Consider the following 22,513-nt stretch of genomic DNA (forward strand, 5'->3'; position numbering starts at 1 on the left):
CGCTCTTCCAAAGTTTTTGCTCCTTTTACCTTCTAATAGCATAGAATGAGAAGAGGCTGTTCACTCCTTTTTTCAGGAAAGGCTCTGACACTTAGAATCACTTCATTGACAAAGGAATGTACCAGGAAATAATATATCTGCAATGGTTACATGGAAAAATCAAGTTTTGCCTTCTTATGAAGACAATTTTATCTAAAATGGAATCAACACATGGAAAATATCATTTTTATGTTACATAAACCATAATCCAATATTCTAAAATCAGTGTTAGATGATTCACATTGGACAACACAACTTCTTCGGAAATCAATAAATATTATCCTTAAAATTAGACAATGTTGGGGCGCACGGGTGGTTCAGTGATAGAATACTCACCTTCCATGAGGGAGACCTGGGTTAGATTCCTGGACCATGCACTGTAAAAATAGACAATGTTCTAAATCAAGAATTTTATTCTTTAAATAAGAAATCATTAATAAATTAAAAAGTCAATATAAAAATCCTACAGTGGAGGCCCCCGTCCCTGGAACGTGCCCACTCTGGGTTCTTAATGGTGCACTTTCTTTTCTGTCAGTGATCTTTTCTGACTGGGTTGCACTTGCTTATCTCATTCTTGAATTCCTTCTCACCCGAGATGTGGACACTGGAAAGGGACTCTGGTGACAAGGGAAGTCTGGCAGCTTCTGTCTTAGCGAGCCAGCCAGGAGCTGCCTTGCAGCGTTCGTGACAACTCACCCCCAGCCCTGCCTATCTGACTGGAGCGAGGTGATCATGCAAGCCAGAGCGAAATGCTGCAAGAGCTTCCTGGAACGTTTTGCGGAATACCGAAGAAATTGGGGCCGAGACTCCAGAGCTTCAGGAAGCAAGATTTTACTTGTCCATGTTCATGGGGTCCAGCTGAGTCACCTCAAAAGTCTGAGCCCTGGACAAAAGTTTACAAGAGCTTTTAAAGCCAGCCAGTGTCTCCCAGGGAATTCATCAAGAACTTTCATTGGAGTTTCCAGTTTACAGCCTGCTCTATGGAATTTGGACTCATGCATCCCCACAGTTGTGAAGGCACAGGATGATCTCTGCTGGTCTTTTCTCCAGGCCTCTGAGTGATAACAACTTTCCCCATTGTGATTCCTTTCTGCATCTCCAAAGGCCCGGGCTGTGCTGAGATGAGACTGCTGAGTTACAAAATAGTTGTTTCCGGGAGTTCCTCTGGAATCCACCATCTTCCCACAATCTTCTCAGGATTTATTTTTACAATAGCCTTTATATGTCTGCTATAAGGACCCATGGCCCAAAGCCCTCCCGCTCCTCTATTTAGAGAGCAAGTCACACAGCCGCCTGCATGACCAGGACAGATACTAAAGGTCAAAGAATGTAAACCCCCCCAACTCTAATCACTAAAATCTTCTCAGAGTCTGCTGAAACTCGATTGTAACCAAATCTCACGAGAGTGTTAAATTCATAAATCTTTTCTTGGACACACCCCTCTCTCTTTCTCTGTTTCTCTCTTGACTTTGGGCAGAGTGCAGACTTCCATCTCCCAACCAGCCGCTACTGGGGAGGAGCCTCCTCTGTCCATAAGTCCCTGATTATTTTTATCTCAAACATTGGCATCCTTTTTATCCATGTCTATAATTCTCTCAAAAAGTCTTGCTCACTATCAAAAACATTTCTAAAGTGAGAGACATTAAAATTACCTTAAGAATCATATTGTAGCATTTTAAAAGTTTCAAATTGAAGAAAGGAGTTATAATCAGTAAGGAAATGAAACTTCCACAGATATTTCTCCACCTATTACTCCAGTGCTGCCAGGCCTCTCTGTGCCTGGTCTGACTTAGATCCTACCAATCCATATGCAGAAATGCCATCTGCTCTTTGGTGAATTTGATGACACCTCAAACAGTCTCTAGTGCTAATTCTTGACGTTCCTCTTCATGTGAAGTTTCTGTGAATGGTCGTCACTCTTAGCAAAATTTCACGTGGTAGACTACGGTTGTGGGGAATGAGATGGAATGAGAAAACAGAAGAGTAAAGTTTCATTAAAAGGTTTAAAGAGTTAAATTCTTTTGAGCTGAGGACCCTATCTGAACATGACTTTTGATTCAGAGACCTTCCCCAGTCCCCGTGGTAGGCATGTCATCATGCTGAAAATTGGAGGTCCTTGATGGAAAGTGTTGGGGACATTTGGTCAGATCTGAAGGACAACCATCCCCATAGAGGATATATGGACGAATGGAGACAAAATGGCTCAGTGGAAATCCATGAAATGTGAAGGCACTGCCAGTTCTCACTGATTCCCTCTGTTTTAAAATTGGCATAGAAAAGTGAATTTATTTCTTGCTGAGGCTCCTATCTCCTCTGAGTCTATTCATTGATAAAACAAAACATGCAAGCATATGAAAATGAATACAAAGAGCAGCAAAATGAGTGTGACTGTCCCCAGTGTATCGAGATTCTGGCTCCTTTGAAGAAAAACTTAGACTTGGAAGTTACAGGTAAAAATGTTACATCTGCTGAATATAAAGCCTCATCTTGGGGGCAAGTGTGTGTGAACCCTCCATGGCAGAGTGCCACCTATTATGCCACCACATCACACACTGAGTGTCATGCATGGGGAATGAGGGTGGCATGGTATTTCAGGGCTCTTCAAGGTTGCATGAGGGGATACATGGGCTTAGAATGATATCAACCTATGGATTTGTCTGCTCTAGTCATGATCAAACTTTTCCATAATGTACATAGGTGACCGGAGTAAAGTTAGTGAACACTCATTCATAAAACCTGCCTCCCTTCTAACTGTCACACTGATGGTCTCTCCTTGTTGTCAGGCACTTGTTTTTGTTTGAGATAGAACACTCTCAGGGTTCCAAGCTGGCAGTTATAGACCAGTAGCTACTGGCCAGAGGCAGATCTGAGGGTACTTTGGGTCCATGAATGTCCTACTTAGTGCCACAACAATGTCTTTTCAGCTATTACTAGTACAACTGTCCAATGTTTTTATGGTTTTACGTGAAATTTTCTTGGAAATTTTAATATGTGCTCCTTTGATTGCTCTCATAATACAAGTCCGTCGATGTGGTTTGAAAGCGAAAGCACTAGCCAAGCAAACTTCATCTCTGTGTGAAAAATACCATGAATTCATTGAGCAGATAGGAGAGATTACCAAATTGTATGAAGAGCTCAGGTTAACTGCAGTGGAGACCTCTCCTCCAATGTTACAAACCTTGTGTCTTGTAACACTTAACAAGGACACAAACCGGTTCCTCTCGCCAATTGAAGGTTTATTAGAAATTCTGGACAACAAACAGAAATGTGAGTCTCCAAGATTTTCCTTCCAGAGAATGATTCGGGGTCATTGTCAAGGACAGAAACTGTCACTCGATGAGACATTCAAATCCCCGCAGTGGAATGAGACTGGGGCCAACGAGATATTAAAGTCATCCCAGCAGGATGGAGAACAATACCAGGAAGAAATCCTTGAGAATTTGGATGAAAATGCTCATCTTCATGGAACCCTAAACCTGCATGCCTTAGAAGATGCTGTATGGAATGAACGCATTGAGGGAGTAAAGGAACAAATTAATGAAAAACTTACAGTTCAAATTAAACATCTAGAAAATGAGCAGGGGGCGCTACAGCAAGATAATGAACAGTTAGGAAATGAGATTGAAAAGCTTCAGCACACACTGCAAGTCCTTCCTGAAGTACATCAGCATCGCCTCCTGCAACTTCACCGGGAATCAGTCCAGCAGGAAAGTGTCCACTTGGGCATGGAGAACAACCTTACTAAGGTGTATAAAAACATACAAGATCTAGAGCAGCAAGCTGGCACTTACAGAAAGATGGCTGAAGAGCTGGAGAAGGAAATGGAGAGTACAACTTCTTACCATCAGAGATGGATTAGGCACCATGAGAGAAATTCTCAAGAAAATTGCCTTGCAGCTCTGGCTGCAGAAAGAAAGCTCATTGAGCTAAGACAGGAAAATGAGCAGAACTGGCAAAAATTGCAGGAAAGAGAGCATAAAATCCACCTTTTCCCAAGGGGTCCTTTGGTCCCCACTTTTCCACATGCAGCCCAGGGAGGCTGGAGAGGTTCAGGGCAAGCCCTGCATCATCAGGACCCCAGTTGGGGAGGAGGGGACAGCAGCGAGAGCTCAGAAGTCCAAGGTGATGCTCTTGTTTGACTCACCTCTGCATCAGCCAGTCCCTCACGGTTCACAGCACTTGAACTGAGGATGTGTTTTGCACTTTCAAAGAGATTGGGCTTACTAACTTCTTAGTATATTTGAATTTTTAGTTTGTTTCTGTTAAGTATATTTGAATTTTTAATTTGTTTTAGTTTGTTTCTGTTAAGTATATTTGAATGTTTAGTTTGTTTTAGTATAGTTAATTAGTCTATGCTGTATTTTCTGTTGTTGAAATTTTATAGAATTGTACTACAAAGAAAGATTTTTCCAGAATATATATAATTGTCATAGTATTTTAGGAACATACTCCCAACCTTTTATTGAATCCCATAGTTTTATGTCACAAAGTATGCATGTTAAACCTATTAATTGTCCCACCATTACTTTCAGAATTACAGAAATTTGCCATGAATGGGTAAAATATTTGTGTAACATTCACATTTGTAATTATATATGTGAGATAACATTTAAAAGATGTAAAAGAACTTAGTACTTACAGCGTTCAATTTTAATAGTTTTTATAATCTCTAAAGAAATAACACACAGACTATTATTATTCTTATTATTGTGTCTTTCTAATCCCAGTGATTTAGTTTTGGTACTTGACTTTTTGTAACTATTTATTTTGTTTATCGTTTCTCTTTAAAGTTACCAAATTGTTCATGTTATTCTTAGCAATTGAAAAATGCATAAGTTTCCTTCAATGAACTAAAATTTCTTCACTACTCAAAAATATAGAAACCAAATGTGGAGTATTTCTTAACTTGTATAGCTAATAAACTTACACAGCTGCAAATAAAAAAATATCCTACAGTGGAGTCATTTCTGTGTACATGAATGAAACATGAATATTTTTCTATTCAGCGTAAATAAAACTCCATTGTTCTCATCAAAATTGACTATAATTCAGAATTTCCATGTTAAAAACACCACTCATTTAACAGACGATAATGAATAGATGTCTTAATTTGTCAAGGCTTCCATAACAAAGTAACAAAGTTCTACAGACTTGGTGGCTTAAACAACTGGAATTTAATGTCTCACAGTTTAGAGGCTGAAAGCTCAAAATCAAGGTTTCAGCAGGATCATGCCCTGAAGTCTGTAGCATTCTGGAGGTGGCTTGTCAGCAATCCATAACGTGATCTCTGTCTCTGTGGTAGTTAGATTCAGGTGTCAACTTGGCCAGGTGAAGGCACCTAGTTGTGTTGCTGTGGACATGAGCCAATGGCATGTGAACCTTACCTGTAACTCATTACATCTGCAGTCGGCTAGGAGTGTGCCTGCTGCAATGAATGATGTTTGATTTCATTGGCTGGTGCTTAAATGAGTGACTCAAAGTAGCACAGCCCAAGCAGCTCAACACGCCTCATCTCAGCACTCGCAGCTCAGCACAGGGCTTTGGAGATATAGAAAGGAATCACCCCAGGGAAAGTTGTTGGAACCCAGAAACCTGGAGAGAAGGCCAGCAGAGATCACCCTGTGCCTTCCCAGGTAGGAAAGACCCTCAGTTGAAAGTCAACTGCCCTTCTTCTGAAGAACTAATGAAATAAATCCCCTTTTATTAAAAGCCAATCTGTCTCTGGTGTGTTGCATTCCAGCAGCTACCAAACTAGAACAGTCTCTGTTACACAGCCATCTCTTTTCCCATCGTTCTCCTGCTGTGTCCTAATTTCCTCCACTTCTAATGATGTCACTTTTAAGGTTCACCCTATTCCAGTTCAGACCCATCTTAAGTAATAACATCTTCAAAGATCCTAGTACCACTCACAGGGCCGGGATTTAGGGCTCGAACACGTCCTTCAGGAGACATGATTCCATCCATAGCAATAGCAAAAAGGCTAAATGTCCATTTTAATTCATTATTTAATATTCACGGCTTTAACAATATTATAACATAAGGGGAAAACTTTCTCTTGACCTTGGTCATTGGCTTTGTAGTTGTTTTTACTCATAGATGAGTTATACATGTCTTTAACTTTATTTTATTGCCACATATGTATCCTATTTTTTATGCTGTTTTTTTCCCAACTACATATGCTATGTTTTCTTGTAACCTCATATTTTGGAATTTATATTTTAATTTGTCAAATGGGTATCTATGCATTTAATTCCTCTCATGCTTTCAGAGCTCATTTATTCATTCAACAAATATTTATTGAGCAAGTGTTATGAGTCAGGCACCATTCTAGGTCACACTAGTGAACAAGGTGTTCAAGGCAGCTGTGGTAGAGTCAGTTGTCAACTTGGCCAGGTGAAGGTGCCTAGTTCTGTTGCTGTGGCCACGAGCCAATGGTACGTGAACCTCTTCTGTTGCTGCTTTATATCTGCAGTCGGCTAGGAGGCGTGTCTGCTGCAATGAGTGACGTTTGACTTAATTGGCTGGTGCTTAAATGAGAGACTCAACATAGCACAGCCCAAGCAGCTCGGCATTCCTCATCTCAGCACTTGAAGCTCAGCCCAGGCCTTTGGCGATGCAGAAAGAAGTCACCCCGGGGAAAGTTGTTGGAACCCAGGGGCCTGGAGAGAAGACCAGCAGAGACCATCCTGTGCCTTCCCACATAAGAAAGAACCTCAGGGGAAAGTTGGCTGCCTTTCCTCTAAAGAACTGACAAAATAAATCCCCTTTTATTAAAAGCCAATCCGTTTCTGGGGTGTTGCATTCCGGCAGCTAGCAAACTAGAACAGCAGCTAATAGAAATATGCTAATGAATTGGAAGAAACAATGATAAGCAAATAGTAGACTAGGCAAAATATATTTAGAAAGTGACAGTGTTTAGAAGAAACTAAAGCAGAAATATAAGTAGCTGTTATCTAAGCACAGACCTGAGTTTAAAAGGAGGTAGGCTTGTGAAGAGCTGATGGGAGCTAGGACCAGAATGGCAGCCATGAAAAGAGGTCAGGATCTTGATTTATTTTTGGACGTACAGCTGGCAGAATTTACTGATGGATTCGGTTTGGGAGGGATGGAAGTTGGGAATGCAATAAGTTAGGAATCAAGACTGACCCTAAGGGTTTTAGCCGGAGGTCTGGGTGCCTGGTGGTATCATCACCTGAGAGTGAGAAGAGTAAAGGGAGGAACAGGTAGAGAAAACAAAGAGTTCTGTCTGGGGCGTGTTAAGTTTGAGACAGCAATTACACAGTCAAGTTCAGAGGTCGAGCAAACAGCTAGGAATACAAATTTAACACTTAGAGAAGAGGCTAGGTTGGGAAATCAGGGGATCAGCATATAGGTGGTCTATAAATTATTTAGTATTTCACATATGTACTGTTAAAATTACTTAAACGTAAGATTTATTTCATGTTTACATGATTATAGTACCATTTTTTTAATTTTATAATATTCCTGGTTGAGAAAAACAAATATTAAATGATATGAATTCTCTCACAATTAATTAATAAACTTAATGGAATCCTAATAAAATCCCAATAGGAAAATTTTTATAAATTAACAAATTGACTAAATTTCATCTGAAGAGACCAAAATAGACAAAAACATTTATATAAAGAGCTCGGAGGAGGGTTTATAGAATCAGGTATTAAAATCCATTATATAAATGGATTTCAAAAATTATTTTTGCTCTGCTATAAACATTCATGAACAAAAGCAAGTAAGCAGAATCAAAATCCTAACAGTGCTCTAATGTCCAGAGGAATTTATTATACAATAAAGAGGACATTTTAAATCTGTGAGGAAAGAGACATTACCAGTAAACGGTCTAAAGACAATTGACTAAATGCTGAAAAAATAAAATTAGATTCACACAAGATCCCAAACCCAAAAAAAAAAAAAGGTTTTCTTTAATAAGTTATGGCTTAAATATAAAAAGGTAAGTCAAAAAATTACTACAAGAAAACATATTCATCCAATCTCAGGTGGGAAAGGCCTGTCTCAGAGTATCACAGAAAGCATATGTCATCAAAATAGACACTTGCCTTAGTAAGACATAACCCTATCTGTCTTAGTATCCCGGCCGCTGTGACAGAAGCACTGTGGTTGGCCTACAGTCATTGGGTTCCTTGGTTTTCCGTCACACGGTGACGTCCTGTCCTTCCTCTTCTGGGTTCCCTCTGAGTTCCGGCTCCTCCCACTGACTTTCTCTGTTACAAGACCTCCAGGGACAGGATTAAGGCCATACTGATACAGCTGGCCACATCTCAATAAAAATAACACCTTCAAGAGGTCCTCTCTACAGTGGGCTCACACCCAGAACGAGGGGAGCATGGGTTTACTCCCCCCCGGGATATGAAAGTCAACCTACCACAACATTTGTAAGTCACAGAGAATGTGATATATCAGGAAAGAGAATTTTTTTTTCAACTTCTATGTGGCAAAATAAGCCACACACACAAAAAAATGAACAATGACCATAGTTCAACAATTTAAAAAAAGAAATTAAAATGGTCAAAACCCTATTATTATGAAAGAAACGAAAATTAAAACAATGAGGCATAATTTTGCTTATGACATTGGCAATGATTTTTTTTAATGATAATACCTATGATACTCAAGGGTGCAAGATTCTCATATTACTTGTGGAAGTAAAGCAGTATAGCTATTCTAGACAGCAATTAGGCAAAAACAAAAACTTTAAAGTATGTTCTCATTGATCCAAAAATCTATATATATTTACAAATATGTTCATCCTACATTAGTGAAAAGAAAACATCAATATCTTAAAAGAATACCCATAAGGACTAGGGAAACAAATTATGGCGTGTTCATTCAATGGAATAATATGCACCCATTAAAAATGTGTAAAAGGATATTTACCTTAGAAACTATCCACAATATGTTCAAGTAATGACTCACATTATTAAATAGGCTGAAGAGAACAGTGCCATTCCGGCTTTAAAATGTGCATAGGAAAATAACTGGAAGGACAAATAATGGTTACTAACGATGAGATCTCCTTTGTGCTTTCCAGTATTTTCCAATTTTTTTTATAACTAACATGCATTCCTTTTATAATACAATTATTTCTTCATTCATTTATATTTTAAAATTTTATTTAAACAATTCCCTCTACAATTTTGCTATACTACATGTAAGCCTAATTACTTTCAATGTATTATTTATTGCATGTATTTTCTTCACCTGCTTTCCCCAAAAGTCCCAACTCATCATTTTTAAAATATTTTAATCAAGATAAATCAAGTAGAGTCATGAGGTTTGATGACTAATTTTGCGGTATCAAAAACGCAACCCTCAATCTTTCAGGAAAATTGGAAGTGCGATGTGAACACAAAGCGTGTTTGTTTTTTTAATGCATAGAAATATTGATTAGAGTTCTTTCACTTTCTTCTTTAGTGAAGAGATCTGTGATAAGTTCTTGTGATAACATCCACTATATTATTTTCTCCAACTTATGCTGTGTTTAAGTCTTTTATGGACCTAAAAGAACTACAGGAATTTTAAAATAGATCCTTATACGCAATGACCAAGTCTTCAGATTGAGCTGGATAAGTGAGAAATTTGACTGAAAAATAAACAGAGCCCTGCGAAGACCAGGGAAAGTCGAGGAAACCTCGCTATGTTAGGATGTCACTTTTATGTTATTTCTCTGTCATCCCGCTATTCTGAAGTTGATTTGAGACCAGAAGTAACTGGTAACTGAACACCACTGCAAACCTCTCTACATGTATTTTCTGTTTGATCCAAAGTATGAGAAGATTCCTGAGAGAGCCATGCATCCAAGATCTATAACTCAATTCCTCCCACTGGAAAAGTTTAAATAAAAAGCAAAACTTGTATTTTTCTCTGAAGCTCTTTACAATGAAGAGACTGTTGTCCATTACCTCAGATCAAGCACAGTAATAGTAATGAGCCCATTTAATGATACCACTGCAGATAATTTTCTCAGGCTTCAGCTCTGTTCAAATAACCATAAATCAAGGCTCACACGCAACTGCAAAAAGTGCTTGACCACAGAGAAACTGTGTGTGAAAATAAAATAGACAAACAGGGATGAAAAATTCTGAGTGAGTTGGTCATCTGATAGCAATTGGTGATAAACAACAGGTGATAAATCCTCTCTTAGACCTGGAACAAAAAATATTTCTGCAGGTTGCCAACTGAACTTATTTTTATTTTGTTCATTTTTGGGGGGGCTTTGATTACTACTAGAGTGGCAACTCATCAAGAGAGTAATACATGGTTTATTCTGTTGATTCTCTCCACATGAACCTCACTAATAGGTTCCTAAATCATCAAGGATAAAGTGAGGTGAATGCAGATAAAGTAATTTTTCCCCCAATTTATAGCCCTCAGCTCGCTGAGATTGAGCTTCATTGATCTTCCTTAATTGCTTGGGTAGAATGTTCAATAAAAGTTTACCCTCCTCTTTACTTCAATAATATCAATTGTTTTAATTAGGAAACATTGTAAATACTCTTCTATTTATTTACCAGATACTCATACCCTTTCTAATTTCCACAAACTTGGCATTGTTGAGTAACCGATGCAATGTTTAATGATCTTAATTAAAAGGGGTCAAACACAAACTCTCTGCATTTTAATGATATATTAAATTAAACTGGATATTGTTCAAAGCAGTATAATTGTGACTACCCCAAATCCTAAGTCCTGAAGTCACACTCTGAAAATGGTAATTATTATAGACATTCCATATCTCTCCTTTAAGGAAATCAAATTCGTTTGTTTTTAAAACAAAAAACAATTGGACACCAAAAATATTCTGCTCCAGTGCAAAGGCTAATATGATAAGGTGGAATAAACCCCACTCTCTTTTTAACCATTTGCTGTCTGTGCGACCATGTACAATTCATTTATCTTCTCTGGGTCTCCATTTCCATGTTTATAAAATTGAGACAATACCTCTTTATTTATATGCCAGAAGAAACAGGATGAACTAAATGGTATCTTGAGGTCCCATCCAACTTTAGAAGCAATCCCTCTGAGATGGTAATTCAAAGGGCCAAGAGAAAAATAAAATGATCTGTAGATTTGTGAATTCATTTCCAGAGCACTAACATTGCATTTATCTCATTTGAACCTCACAACCTCCTATGTGATAAAGGACCCTTTAGCTACCTCTGCCACACAAAGAAAGAGAACCTCAAAGCAGCTAATACCTTCCCCACGGCCACCAGCAGAATAAATGGAGACATCAAGACCAACCGCAGGGTCTTAGGTTCTTTCCACTGCATCAGGTTGCTTCTTACACAGGCCTGATATCCAAACTTCTAGAATTGCATTTTTAAAGTTTTCTGTCGGTTTTTAAGAAAGGTATACCTTTCCAATTTTGCTTGGCAGAGCTGAGTTTACAAACCATAACATGAAATTAAACAGTGCAAGAAGACGCCATGATGTTGGGAGAGCTGTCAGAGAGAAATTTGCTCAGGTTCTCCAGATAATCCACAAAAGCAGATAACTGGAAGTCAGCTGCATGTATGTGCAATGGGAGTCACAGCTTAAAGAGCCTCCTCTCCGGCTGCCTTTGCTCCCCACCATCTGGAAGGATGTTTTGTGGACATGGGAATAATATGAGACCAGCCAACTGACAGTTTTCAAAGCAAAGCCATTCGATGGTTAAGGGAGGAACTAAGCAAGAAATAATCATCTAGTATAAATATATAGCAAAAAATACATGAAATGTGAATAAGAAGATAATTTCTTTTTAAATTCCAAGCTGGAGTATTATATCCTCCTTATGGTCTCTCAAAAGAAAACTGTGGCCACTCGAGTTTTCATTAATCTCCTTCTCCTTGGACCTTCTACCATACCTGCTGTCTCTTCCATGCAGATGGGGACTTTATTATCCCAAACTTTCCTTAATTGTGAACACTTACCTTTGGAAACACCTCCGCATCAGGATGGCTATTAATGTTCCCCTCCTCTACAGCTCCCATTTACCTTTCTACTCCAAGAAACATAGCCCACTCCCATGGTTTCTACTCTCAACTGAAGTTTAGGATAATCTGCTCCAAAGGACATTTTAACTCTATCATTTGTTAATCCAATCAAATGTAAGCATAACTAGCTTTTCTCGTGGGTTTATTATGGCCACAAAATTTGTTTTGAGAAAAAGGCATTGTGATTTCTAAACAACTATCTTACAAATAATATTGAAATGTACTGTGTTTACAAATCTGAAGCAGCCCATACTTTGACTTGTATTGTTCACTAAAATTTCAAGTATTACAGTAAAATCTTCCCTAACTATACCACAACCATCCTAAAGGGTATAAGAGCAACTGGTCTACTGCTACTGAACTTCCCACAAGTCTGAGCAATCCCCAGAGTCTACCACACATGCACCAGTATTACTGTTGGCCGATGAAAAAGCAAAGAGATCGTTACACAAGCATAACAAAGGTCCGGGGAAAATTTATAATTTACAGTTGTCTAAAACCAGCTATTACACCATCATGTGTCAAAAACTCAAGCCACGTAAATAATTCAGAGTACTCTGCTTCAGATGTTGAGGTCTTAGACTCAAGAGAAGAGGGAAAAAAAAGGCATTGAACACAGTACAAGGTAGAAAGAGATAAGGGAGAAAAGAAGGGGGATACAGATTGAAAATGAAGTAGCAAACACACAGGGATGAACAAAAATGAAGGGAATCCAGTAGGAGACCCAGAGACAAAGAGAGAAGTAGAGGGAGACAGGCATCAAAATCAACTTGATATGTTATGAAGAAAAAAGAAAGTTTTGACTACCTAGGGGAAAATACTCAATATTTTCTCCAGATTTTGTTTCTAGACTTCCTTATTTTAGTTTCCACATCAAAGAGAAGGAAAAGGGAACAAGAAACATAAAATTTGAGTAAATCTATTTAAAGTATAGATTGCTGAAAGGCATTTTTCTGGGAAATCTGTGAACTAAAGTGTATTAGTCTATATTAACACGACCTTCCACTGAGCATATTTCCCTCCCTTTTTAGAGTCTGCGTTTCTTCCTGATTTCTTCATAAATGTCTGCTTTTGGGAAATGTTTTACATTGTATTTATAATAAAGTCCAAATGACTAAGTTTAGTATTCACTGCAAATAATTAGGAATAGTTTGCCCATATAAGTTCTTGTTAGCCCAGGGACACTTTAGGGAGCAAAAGTTAATAATTATTGCAGGGCAACAGGTGTAAAGCAGGACTGGTCAGGGGAAAAGGAGATGTTGCTCATTTCTAACTTGGAAAGAGATATTTGGAGAGACGAGCTCTTCCCCGGGTCTCTACAACAAAGTAGGTTATTGCATCCAAGAGTAAAGTCATCTCATATGGATCCTATCACAATGTTACAATAGACTGCTTTGCCTACTCTAAGGATATTATATGACATGATATGTATTTCACTTCAATGACATTCCCGTTGCAGAGTCATTCTAACATGTTCTGCCTTCCTGAATACCTAGCGCAATAATTTACAAGAGTGCTGGCTTGTGGGGCTACAAATATCCACCAATTAATTAGTAGCACAAATGGGGATGCTATGAATTGTCTGATTTGCATTCATATGTGGTTTTATACAATCCTGTTCAAGACTTCCCCTGTTTTTCTCAATAATAAAAACTTTATGTTAGAACTTAAAACATGTATTCTTAAAGTAAACCAAGGATATTTCTGGCAATCTAAACAGTAGTATCTATACACACAATTCACTATGGGCTTAAAGATTATACCCACGAACAAACCAGATTATATTTAGCATACTTTTGGTTAGAAGCATCCACAAAGGTAAGACGAGAGCTAGGATAACGGAAGGTCAGAAGATACCCTCCTATTTCTTATCAGCCATCCTTAGCATTCTCCTAATTTAAGGCATAGACTGATCTATTCCCTGTAGAATTCTACAAGAATTTTTCTCTAGATAAAGCTATGCGCAGTCAAGGAATTAAAAGTTCACTAGAAAACTTCCTATGTTTAATTGCCAATTGTTCTCTGGATATCAAATCTAGTCCTAGGTTGATTAGATAAATAAAATCAACACATTTTATATTTAATCAAAACTTAAGAGTGATATTATCAATCATTAATTCATTCTACATTTATTCAAAAATACAGTTTGAAAACATACTCAATGTAGTGACACTGTTATAATATCTGGACATATTAGGATGAGCCAGACAATAAGACCCTTGGCCCATCAGTTTATATTGCAATGGGGAAGAGTCAGAAAGCAAAGTAACCAGCATACTATTCATGGTTCTCTGCCATGCTAAACAAGTAGGGGAGAATTTAAGCCATTCTTTATCTGATTTAAATTAAGTGACATAAAATGACCAGCTCATGCTCAGATAGGTAAGTGAAGGCAGACAACTGCTATTACTGGAAGTACAGAGCTTCCTGCTTAGATTCAGAAGAATTAGAGGGCATCTCTGCTTCTTAATTCATTACATTTAAAGGGAAACCTAAGCCTTTTACACTGAAATCTCACAATGCACCATGCCAAAGTTAAAATATAGCATTTCTTCCAGTCTTGTCACAAATAGGCAAAGCAATATAAACCGTACAGCATAAGTAACAAAAATTATATGTACTATTACCCATTGAGAAACACTCAGATTGTTTTATGCTCTTAAATTTCCCACAATTTCTTCCCACATGTATCCCAGAGAACCCATTAAGTAGCATAAAGCTGACCTCTCAAGAATTCAAGTTCTCTTAAGTATTATGGGAGAGAACTTGTACACTGAGGTGAATCCTGATACATATCATTAGCAGAGTAGGATTTTAAAGGAACAAGCTTCATGGAAATAGGATCAACCCTCTCTTTAAGGTTAAAACTAGGTGCATATCATTACCAAAGTCGCAAATTAAATTTCATTTCATTTTTAAGCACCAAAGCTACTGCCTGCGGTTGTGCATTTTGTCTAAAGCACAAAGGAGTCTAGCCGAGAGTGTGAGTACAGCTGAAATCCAATCCAGGCTTTGTTCACTGTAAATCCTGTGCCCTGGTGCAGGGCTGCAGCAGCCTGGAGGGAAAGGCTGCTTTTCTCCAATTCATCTTCCTAGAAAATATTCCTTTTATAATTCTTCCAAAACCACTTTGTAGGCTGGCAGGGTCAAGATGGGTTCTATGGCACTACATTCCATTAAAAAGCAACTAAATTCAGCTCCAGTTGCCCAGAGAACGTCCTACAGACAAAACCATTTTATTGCCAAGCATCTAGGGTTAATTTTGAAACTAACAGTTGAAATTGAAAGAGCTAGTTTCCATGACTGTAAGGCTAGAGGAGGTAAAAAAAAAAAAAAAAAAATAGTCCTAGAAGGAAATGTTCTTTGTGAGAAAGAGATGAGGTTACTGAACACCTTCGGTAACATGTTTTAAGGAGTTTCCCCCAGAGCCGTAATGACTTGACAGATTCACACACATTCTATCACCAGGCCCCATTTGGGACAGCAGCACAGGCCTGAGAGAAGCCATAGAGAATGGTGCTCTGACTAAATGGGCTGGAAGAATTAAACCAATTATCTTGACCTCAGTACCACTGTGATCTAACCTCTGAACTAATATAGCACCTACTCAGGCTTAATATCCCTGAAGATGTCCTGTTTTTAGGACCCCTTGAGAGCCTAAGGTCTGAATTACCTTTCTCTCTGTCCCCAACTCCCAGCACAATCTTGGGCTTGTAAGACTCAATAAAATAAATAGGAGACATTTAGAAATAGTATTTCAGTATATCTTAAGATCCATGTAGAACACTCAAGAATGAAGGTAATTAAAATCTTGTTTGCTGTGGAATGTAAGTTCACTTCCTCTTATTTGGCTCTCAATTCAATTTTATAAATATTTATTGAAACCTATTAAATGAAAGGCACCACAAATTTAAAACTATGAGGAATACAATGATAAATTCATGAAGAGTCACTGCTCTCAAGGAGATTATTGTTTCATGAAAGTGAAAGAGGTACAAAGACAGACTGTGGCAACTTTCATGTAGTCACTTCCTACTAATAACTCAAACCTATAGACGATGAAAATCCTCCCTATATCACCTTAGGCGTCTCAGCTGCTCTTCTCCAGCATTGAACCAAAGTGAATAGCAATAGCTCTGACCTTAGCAAGGAAATTTTGTTTGCAAAATTTTGAAGTCTTGGGATCCCCACATGATCCCAACATTCAGTTGTTCTCTTAGGAAAGATGGAATAGATGCTACCATGATATCCAAGATGGAAGCGGTGCTCAATGGTGGTAAGAGCGCAAGGTCTTGGAGCAAAAGGCTGAAGCAGGAAAAACTGATCAGGGAGCCCAGCCAACTGTCCAATCAAACTGCAAATATGTTACATGCTTCCTGCACCCGGATACTTTCTATGTCTCAGGGTCACAGCCACACCATGAGGGTTTACAAGTAATTTCCATCTAGTTATTCACACTAACATTCTGAAACCTAAAAACACTGAACTTGCACATCTTTATGCCTTTTGCATCCATATTTTTAAATGCCTCCATCAATTCTCCTGCATGTTCTAAGAAAAAATGCAATAAATTACTTCAAGCAAAATGGGTTTCCATTTGCTTCGTGTCCAATTTAAATATCAATCTTTTAATGAGAACAGATTTATGCTATGATATTAGAATATCTCACTACGATCTTGTTTTAATGAGAAAATAGTAGAGCATGATGGATGTTGCCTTTGAATTCTAGTATTTTGCATTTGGGTTATCTAACTCTTTCAACCATAAATCAGCATGCCATACAGTCAAACTAAACAAGCGAGTTAGCCAACAATATATTGCAGTAAAAAAAAGTCCAAATACTACTGCACCCAACCATCACTCATAAAATATAAAAGGCATTTCACAGCTTCATATTCTCATCACAGAGAATGTAATCAAAAAGAAAATGTCACATGATTAATCATTTTTCCTGACAAACAGTTTAATAGGGAAGGGAGTAGGTTTTATTACCAATGTAAATCACTCCTTAGGACCTTAATGCTAAACTTCTGGGGCAATCCACAGCACTCAATTCAAAATAATTAAAATCTCCTTTATCCATAGGGATCTGGTAGTGTTGTGACAGCTTCAAAAATAAGACAAACTCAAGAAGCAGTTAAAATATTTAAAAGAATGACTCATGCAATAAAAACTTGCCCTTCATAATGCATTCTTTTATAAAGCAGTATTTTATAAATGGAAGTACAAATACAAATACAACTTTCAAATACAAAGGACAGACAACACATTATATGTTTTCCTTTAAAATAAACAATGTTTAGAATTATACGAAAAATCAAACACAAAATTGGAAGTAATATGAAGGAAAAAAAAGTTCATCATTAAATGAAATGTCCTGACTCTAGGTAATGCTCTAAATTCAACAGGCAGAAAGAGTTTCCAGTAATAGCAAGAAGAGAATTCCCTCTCGAAAGAAAATATCTGAAATCTTTTCAGTTCAATAAAATGTTTCTTAAAACACATTTGATTTTCTAGAAGAACTGCATTAGTTAATTTTTTGACTATCATCTTTATTTATACTTAGATTATAAGAGACGACCATTATCCTGGAAATAAAACTGAGAATACATGCCCTAAGAAGCATAATGGTTTAAATAAATTTTGAAAATAATGAAAAAAGAACAATTTCTGGGATAAGTATGGGATATGTGTTTTTTAAGCTATTAACTAATTATTTATATTTTTCTTTCAAATCATTACAAATCCAGGCATCTTAAAAAAAGCAAATTTCAGACATTGTATATATTTGAATCAGTTTCATATTTTCATCTTTTTTCATAACATTTACTAAAAATATTATTCAACATTTCGATTTCCAATAAATGTTGTATTTTCAGTGAAATATTCATTTCAGTAGTTTTAAACCGGAATCCTTATTTCAGCCACCATCTGAAATCCTAAACTATCTGTAACAGTTTAGTTTATTTTTCTGATAATAAACTGTCTATTTTAGAAGTCATATTTTTATTTAAATCATACTGCTTTTGAGTACATTATACATTTTAAGCATAATTTGACAAGCTGTGTGACATGAAGTTTACTTTAAGTCTAATTTTGAAGTTTATATTTTCAAAAATCATTTCTAAGCCTCTGTAATCTAGATTTCTCCCGAAAGCCTTAATGATCACATCCCAAAGCTAATAATATATCTGGTTTCCATTTAATTGGAAGCAAGATGAAGGACAAGCAATGGACAGCTGTACAGATCAGTAAAATAGCAGAAAAGATGAAAAATCAAATAGAGATATTGAGCTGTATTTAGGAAAGAAATAAGATAGATAAGGGGAGAAAAATTAAACACAAATTCCCAAGTTTAGTCCAGGAAATTACTTAGGAATGTGAAAACTAAAAATAACATGACACCATTCGTTCCCTGAGAGTGGGCCCTAGAGGAACCTAATGTAGGAGACATGAAGCATTAGCTAGGCTAACACAATGACAGCCTGTTTGAAAATGCATGTCAAGGGCAGAGAGAGTAAATGTAATTAATTTGGCTTTCTTCCATTCCACAAATCCAAGGGTGAACATATGCCTAAGAAGCACAAAGACAGAGAAACTGCTATTCCCAAAGGGATCCATCCTTATTTGAAGAAATATCCGTAAGGCAGAGAAAGTAGCAGCACAAAGGTGGGTGGTGATGTCTAGCAATGGCAGAAACAGCCATAAACATGCTTTCAGAATATTCCAATTGTTTTGACTCCTTAACCAATCACTTAGACTATAAAAAAGAGATCATCATAATCCACATTTCTTTGGCTGGAAGGTAAAAACACTGTAGAAAATATAAATCCACATCTTCAAAGAAGGAAGTTACTGAAGGTTTTTAATGATATAAAACCTACCATGTTTCGCCCGCAATTAAATAACTGGAAATACTCAAACCATAGAAACAAAATACCATAAACTGTAAGGAAAGAAAATTGAAAGTTCTCAGCCAGGGACGTGCGGCAGCTGAGGGCTGTGTGCTGTGACGTGTGGCACAGCCATGAGGTTAGCCATAGCTCCAGAAGGGTTGCTGGAAATTATAAAACACCATATGTGCAAGGGAAGAGGCAGCCCATTAGTAAACCTCTCAAATATAGATAGGCTCTCAAGAGGTTAGATTGTACATTATTCACAGAAATAACTTTGACTGCACAAAGATTTGTGGAGCATTTCCTTTGCCCTGAGATAATTAAGAATTTGTTCAGTGAACAAAAATGGAAACCTTAAAATCACAGTAGCTGAACAAATTATTCCAAAATGGTATTCTTTATTTGATAGCAAAATAAGTTTGGACAAAAATTAACAGGAGATTTAATTGTGGTCACCTAAACTCTCTGAAGGAATATGAAACAAAGAACAGAGACCACTGAGCTGGTGTGTTCTCCCTTAAAAAAGGGTAGAGAGCCTCTTTTAATAATTATAACTCAACATGTTACCTTACCTGACTGAAATTCAATGCATTTCTTGGCCTGTAACTCAGAAAACTTACAACAGATCCCCTATAATCTCAGCATTGGTACAATGTGCTAAAATGTTCAGTAAGGAAGTTGCACTTGGGTGATATGCAGCATACAATTTTCATTTCTACTCTGATAGAGTGGCTAACTCGGGCAAAAATTCTTCTGGTTAAGTGTGGCCTTGAATAATAAACTTGCTGCCCTTTAAAAGAAGACGACTGTGTGATATGAAATGAAGAATGACTTCCACTCAAACCTAGTTCCATTAATGCATCGTAAATGTATTATTCCTGAGCTTTCCAGGGAAATATTCTTGATGCAGCATAGAGAGAAGCTACTTTCATCATATATTGAAAGGAGACACATCAAAACACACGCAAGCAGAGTATTCTACTATACAAAGGAACAACATGAATATAGATGTTAAGGGAGAAAAGGGGAATTAAGGGCCGAGGACATGCACACAACGGAAAAATAAATAGGATCAGAAAAGTCAGAGAGCAAGAGGTCAGGAACGAAGTATTCAAGTTTCTGCTTTATAACCACCTTGGTACTTTCTTTCCTCAGTCTTTTCATCACTTCTTAAATTTTCACCTAGAAGACATTTTTGATACAATAAATGTACCAGCACAGTCCTTGACCGAGCTCAGCTTTATGTCATGTTTGCTACCTATTGGTAAATCACTCTTACTTTCTCTCAGGGTTCTTTACCACACCATGTGACATTCAATAGCCAAAGAAGACATAAGTGGGGAAAATTCCTAGGGTCAGAGAGTTCAGATCATTATTCTTCCTCTGACTTCTTTTAGTGCCACAGGTGAATTATCTACTGAACCAACATACGAATGGAGAATAGCATTAGGGCTTCACATTCAAGCTAAAATCATATCTGCTGCCCATTCTTTGATCCTAATAACAAATCAACCATTACAATGATTTTTAAAAGACTAATTTGGTTACATTACAAGAATTCCCTCAAATCTAAGTAAGGGTCATTTGTTAGCATAGCAGGCCATTAGTATAGCAGACTCTTAACAAATACATTACTCCTTAAATTTCAAAAGTCACTTATGTAATTCATGAGTTCTGTTCTGTATCCAAACTTAGAGGGAAAATAGTTAAACATACCCTGGGGTTTTCCAGGATATACCAATTATAATGATAGAAATACTTTTTCCATTTCCTTCAGTTTATGAAGCCTAAATATTCAATTCTAAATGTGGGTAAGGCTTAGACCTACTCAAGGAAGATTACCTTTATCTCTCACAGCTTCAGACATCGCTTCTATTTTTATTCCTCAAAGAGACATCTGTGTAACCCTGACCTCTCACCTATGTTCAAATCCCATATTTCCAACTGGCAATTGGACATCACCACTCTCTGTTCCATCTCCGGCTACTTCTATGTTTTATTTGCAAGCATATCACCTTCCCCCTTGGAGTTGACTCTATTTCTAAATTAGGTGCTATTTGAAAGCAAGTAGCACAAAATCTGTCATATATTATACTCAGTTCTTCTTAAGAATTAGCTTCTTTTCTCAAATTCCCAATTCCTAATAGTAGCCAGCAGCTCTGTTAGTCCACAAACTCAACACCTCTGCTCCAAACTGTTTATCAAGTCACCTCCCTATTCTTCCATCTACTATTCAAGGCCATGCTTTTTTCAGACCTGGATTACTGCATTCAACTTCTATGATTTTACCTTCATTTAGTCCATTTACTTCCATCTTGTCCCCTGCCACAGCTCTTAAACTTCGTAAAGGACTACCCCTAGCATATTGGTCCCCTTCCTAAAACCTCCAGCAGACTTCTATAATGTAAAAGTCTGACTATGTATAAAGGTCACAGAAAATGCAAGTTGACAGGCATCAGTATTTTCAAGCAGGAATTCCTTCCTGGTATTTCTTAGGACACTATACTTTGCCAATTCCTAAATACTTGTAAAAATCAGCCAAGATATCAGACAAATGGAAAAAGTATTATAGTTCTATGAAAACTAAAGTTTAACAATCAGCAAAGAGATATTTTGCCAGTTTAAAGGAATCCACTGTTTCAAGTTGAAAGCAAGACAGAAACTGCTGACATGTGGAGTCCAAGGTTAAGAACTACATTCCAGGAATCAGGAAAGGAAGGAGCATGCAGGGGAGAAGCAGTCATCAGCTGGTCTGTCAGTCTTATTTGTAGCCATTGCCTTGTCATAACTGAATGTCCATGGCCCTGTCTACTGCTAACGGTAAGTCATTGTTGCAAACAAAGTAAATATTAATATGTTTGTATACATAGTACACTAAAAAAATTTCTGTGAGTGGGGTTCCAAGAAATAAGTATTGAAAGCAAAATAAGTCCTTAAATTGGCAATTTTGACAGATGATTCTCTGAAGTGCTATGAACCTAAGAGATCCAAATGTTACATTATTGCAGCAGCACCGATAATTTAACTGGTGATTTCTAGAGTTTGAATATTCATGGTAGGCTACAATCTTTGTAAATACTCCTAAATTAATACTTTCTGCTCACCATACAATTCATTTAGAAATCTATATGTTATGGATTGAGCTGTGTACCTCCAAAGGACACATTCATTTCCTACCCCCAGTCCCATGATTATGATCCTATTTGAAAACAGGATCTTTGAGGATGTTATTAGTTAAAGTGAGACTAGACTGGCTTATGGTAGGTCCTAATCCAATATGACTGGTGTCTTATCAGGAGAGGAAATTTGGACACGGTGAGTAGAGACAGAGAGAAGACAACACTGTGACAGAGACAGAGATTAAGTGATGTCACAGACTGCCAGAAAACCAGCCAGAACCCTCCAGACTTCAGAGGAAGTGTTGTAGGGACGGTCTGAGTGAAGCCTGCTGCCTCTCCCGGTGAGCCACAAATACATCATATGTTCAAGAGCACACGTATTGACCTGACGAGATAAAGCACAATCCCCTAGTAGGTAAGGGGACTGCAGGTACGTTCCTTCCC

At 37.5% G+C, this 22,513-nt stretch overlaps 1 long non-coding RNA gene across 1 annotated transcript in view; it reads right to left on the reverse strand.

Moving 5' to 3' along the window:
- Positions 1-375: 375 nt before the first annotated feature.
- LOC143654789 (uncharacterized) overlaps positions 376-22,513 on the reverse strand; it is a 153,936-nt gene continuing 131,798 nt past the window's right edge. Inside the window, exon 8 of the long non-coding RNA XR_013161957.1 lies at positions 376-416. This is a non-coding gene — a long non-coding RNA (uncharacterized LOC143654789). The remainder of the gene's footprint in view (positions 417-22,513) is intronic.

This window comes from Tamandua tetradactyla, chromosome 14 (genome assembly GCF_023851605.1).
Source record: "Tamandua tetradactyla isolate mTamTet1 chromosome 14, mTamTet1.pri, whole genome shotgun sequence".
Taxonomy (NCBI): domain Eukaryota; kingdom Metazoa; phylum Chordata; class Mammalia; order Pilosa; family Myrmecophagidae; genus Tamandua; species Tamandua tetradactyla.